Genomic DNA, 5,000 nt, shown 5'->3' with positions numbered 1-5,000 from the left:
GCGCGGAAAAAAGCATAGAATTAGATAAACAATGGGCTTTTCAAACGATTTGGCTAAGGCGAAGCCAAGGAAAAAAATACCTATATTCTATAGCTAGGAGCTACTGCAAAAGGAAAACGCGTTGGGATTATGGCCTAATTGCAATACGTAGACTCTCCAATGATCACAGAATGTTTCTAGGCAAAAAATAGCCCGAACCACGGCCTAGAATTTGAGAACTAGTCAGCTTTTCAAACAATTTTGCTAAGCTGAACCAATGTAAATAAAACTCGTTAGTACTATGGTATAAGGATCAGAATTACGTTTAGTTTATCTGTCATGCAATTCCAGACTTTCCTGAAGAACCTTCTCCTTGAATAATGATGGAGAAAATAGTCGACAAGCTTTGTTTCAAATAATTCTTGACTGTCACATTTCCATTTTTTTTTTTTTACGTGACTTTGTTGAACCCATAAGTTACCAGATAATTTTCTATTTGGTTTCAGTGTTGTACATAACACTACACTCGTGATAAAATAATGGAAATACAGCTCACCTTGATTTCGGCTAGACGGGCGAAAGATTGTTGTCGAAGTCCAATACTCGTCGCTTTTAACATTCCAGATCATCATCGCCCGTCTTGTTCATCCAATTGACGTTCCCTTCTTGAGCTCCATGAGAGCATATTTTGTTGACTAAAACCATTCGCGTTGCAATGACTTTTGACGCCATTGCTGGTTAACGAGAATAACAAACTCGCGAGGCAGATTGTTTATTTATATTTAATTAAGTTCACACAATAGTAAGACGCTAACCTCATTTTGACACGAAAATGCTTTCTATTACCATAAAAACTATCCAGTTAAGCTCGCATATTATAAAACATGGTGAATTCATAAAGGCGACCTTTTCCAGCGAACAATTTTTTTTAAACAAACAACATATTTGCTATTAGAGGCAAAAACCCCTTCCTAATTCATTACGTGCGTGAGGAGAAAAAACTCAATCGTGTCAAATATGCGCAATATTACACAAACAAAATTTCAGGATCAAACCGTTTCCATGAAGAACCTTTTCCTTGAATAATGAAGCGCAAAATAAACGACAAGCTTTCTTTCAAATAATTCTTGGCTGTCACATTTCCAATTATTTTTTTACTGAAGACTGTGCAGAGTTGGTCACAGATCCACTTAAGGTGTTCGATTCGTTCTCTGTCTTTGTTGAACCCATAAGTTACCAGAGAATTTTCCATTTGGTTTCAGTGTTCTGCATAACAGCACACTTGGTAAAATATTAGAAATACAGCTCACTTTGATTTCGGCTCGACGGGCGATAGATTGCTGTCGAAGTCCATTACTCGTCGCTTTTACGATTCCAGGTATTTGTTTTCACCGCCTGCCTAGTTTATCTAACTGACTTTCCATTATTGAGCGCCATAAGGGTATATTTTGTTTAAGGATCCACTAAAACGCCATTCGCGTTACATGACTTTCGACGCCATTGCAGGCTAAGTTAATGATTCTACTGTGTCCACCAGAGAAATCTACGCATTTCCACTACCCTCTCGATCCTAAGAAAATACGCGAAGAAAGCTCTATGCACAAAGACACCACTTACCAGGGGAGTGACAGGCAAGACTTTTACCGACACGGAAAATAAAACAGAGAAATCTACCCATTTTCCGACTGGGATTGCCATACGGCAACCCAGTAAAAACCCCGTTGAAGACGGTTAACTTTCAATAGTTTTGCTGGGTACTACTATTTCAATACTCTAAAAAATTCGATTTTCCGGGAGGTTGTCTCGTTAGTCTAGTGAATATCGAAAACTGCAAGGTGAAGCCATCGATCTGGGTTCAACTCTTTGCCTCGCCTATTGTGACTCTTCTCAGCTTGTTTAAAATCTTTGTTTCGTTGAAGTAGATTTGAAGTCTAAAGTAGACTGTACGTCGTATAAGTTGAATAAAAAGGGAAATGTCAGTTTGAGGGATGGAAAGAAGTGATGACCTGTAAAATATTGTATAAAAACAAAGAATTAAAGGAATGCCACATCAATTTGAAGGGAAATGGACTTAAGGAGGCTCAAACCAGTTTTAGCACTTTCAACAAACTGTACTACTTGGAAGGATTAAACCTACATTTTTTTTACTTAATGGTTGATGTTATGATGCCATATGAAACAAAAAAAGATGCTTTACAAGATGCACTCATTAATGTGACGTAACGGGTTACCATGGCAACAAAAGAGCCATCTAAAAACACCCTATATTTTGTCGTTTAACACATATATCTCAAAAACGAACTTTGTGACGCCCATTTTTTATTGCTAGAACGTGATTAGTTACCTGTACAATTGAGAGCTTTTAAGGTGGCTCTGAATCCGCTCCAGATAATTTTTTTAAACTTTGGAGAGAGTGTCGTCTTAGTCTGCTAATCACTTTTCAGCAATAAAAAATGCGGGTCTCTTAGTTCGTTTTTGAGATACAAGCGCTTAAACACAAATATAGGGTGTTTTTAGATGATTCTTTTGTTGCCATGGTAACCTATTACATTACTATTACGTCACATTAATGAGTGCGTCTTGTTAAACACTTATTGGCGTTTCATAAAGTACCATAACATTGCTTTTAAATGAAACAGTGTTGTAGAGTTAATCTTTCTAATATCACATTCCCTCCAAATTGTTGAAACTGGTTTGAGCCACCTTAACTTCCTTCAAAACAAAACAAAAAAAACAAAAATAGAGTAATAAAACTCAAACAAATAAAATGACAATTATTGTCTGAAAATTGCTGAAGAAGAATGCGCCTTCAATACATGAATCACGTCTAAGAAACCGAGCGATATCGTTTTCACGTGAAATCAAACCGGAACCCAACGGTGCAAAAATCCATAGCTAGAGAGTTATTTGGTAGAGGTAAAAATGCCACTCTCTGATAGGAATGTTCTTCATTACTCTAACAGACTTGTTGAGAGTTCCCACGGAGTGACATGGATGACTTGTGCTAGCTATATTCCATTTAAATCAAATTCAGTAACCTTGTGCACCTACAAAGTTGGACCAAGCAGCAATCAGCGTGGCCACGCAAGCTCTCGAATCGGTGTATCACCTTAAAAAATCCATCAGATCTTTTGCCATTAACATTTTCTAAGTGAGCTGCCTTTGTTTTCATGCACGCGAATACTACACAACTTGAGCTTGTCTCGATTGACCTTAATATGCAAGGGTCCAAACATGCGTGTGCCGACGTTGAAGGGGACAGAACCTTCTCTATTAGGGGGTCCAGCTGTTTTTTTGCGAACTTTTCTGGACATGACATAACGTTAAATCCGTGAGCTCCAAACCTTCAATTCTCAGCGTCACGCAGGATTTTAGTCATATCCTGCACGTACTGTTGTGTAGGTGTTTTTTGCCATTCACACCCTTCCTGGAACGTGAAATGTACTTCTAAAATAAGGTATAAAATAAGTTCCTTTTAACCATTTTGTTCACACTCCCTGATGAAGTCTACGTAATCGACCGGTTGGAGAAATAAAATCAATTTGGCAAGATCTGTTGCTGTGTGCTGCTCACTAGTATTTATTTTGAAAAAAAAATGTTTAAAACATTAACCACCCCTACTCGCTATGTAACTTGACCTTAGACCAGAAGTATCTTCAGATCAAATACAGTCTCGAAACCCTAACTGCGATTCATTGAAATCTAATTTAATTTTGCCTTTCTCTGCCTGTTTTTGTTTGAGCTGTTTTGCTCGCATCTTCATTCAAGGTTTTAAATATTTAATTTTTGTGTCTCTTCCAAGCGCCGAATTTTGGCTAAAATTCGTGACACACCCCCTTGAAGCTTAGGTTAAGCTTATCTCTAACCATATATACAACACATGCACTTATTTATAAATTGTTTTTTTCTTTTTCTGCGATTTGTCCCCTCTTTTTCACCGTTGTCGCTTTTATTCATCATCATCATCATCATCATCATCATCGTCGTCGTCGACATCATCATGATCATGATCATCATCATCATCATCATCGTCGTCGTCATCATCATCATCATCATCATAGTTTCCTTCATCTTTCCCCTGTACCTTTTGTTCTTCTGTTTTTTTGTTTTTTTTTTTCATAAAAGAGAACAAAATACTGTACACTATTATTTTCATCTCCATTAACTGTTAAAAGGTCTAGAGCATCCGTACTAGATCACGGAGGGTCGTGGGTTCAAATCCCATCAAGTATCTGGAGCTCGGAATTTTTTCGAGTTCCCAGTTGATGATGCATAATATCTTTCATGCTTTCATGAACTTTGAAATCGTAACCTTAAATAATTAAAGTAAAGTATGTAAGATAAACCTGACTTGAGCAGTTTCTTCCGTTTCCAACAAACCCTGCCTTACAAAAGCGTCAGAGTTGCAGGTGTGATTTCTAACCAAATACTCCTCAATATCTGAGAACAGAGTCAATACACCATCAAAAGTTCGACCCCTATATATTGAGTTTTCAATTAGCAAAGTCCGTAGATTTCCGTGTTCTCACTGGTACAATTGTATCCATCATCAACGAAGTATCCTGGTTTAAATTTACACGAGCAAGTATACTATCCTTTGGTATTGTTGCACACTGCATCTTTACAGCAATTGTGCATTCGTGGAACGCATTCGTCGATATCTACGGTTAGAGTAGATAAATAATCATATAAAGGTACGCCATAAAGTGTCAGAGGAATAAAAAGCCAAGTAGGTTTGAAGAAAGATTACAAATATATCAAAGCCGGAGTCTTTTAACCATGTCATCCTATAGTTACCATCAGGTAATATATTTTTTTAGTTAGAAACAGAGGTAGTAGCAGTGGCAGCAATAGTTAGACAATATGAGGATAGAAAGAAGAATTAATGGATACCTTGTTGACAATGAGCAAACTTCCAACCTGGAGGATAAACGCAGCGATATCCTTTGTCTGTATATCCAGATTGGCAAACAGATCCGTTGGCACAGTGATCTTCCTTATCGCAGGTACTCTTTAAACAA

The sequence above is a fragment of the Montipora capricornis genome, chromosome 14, assembly GCF_036669925.1.
Source record: "Montipora capricornis isolate CH-2021 chromosome 14, ASM3666992v2, whole genome shotgun sequence".
Taxonomy (NCBI): domain Eukaryota; kingdom Metazoa; phylum Cnidaria; class Anthozoa; order Scleractinia; family Acroporidae; genus Montipora; species Montipora capricornis.
The sequence above is the reverse complement of the archived record's forward strand: the minus strand, read 5'-3'. Positions refer to the sequence as shown.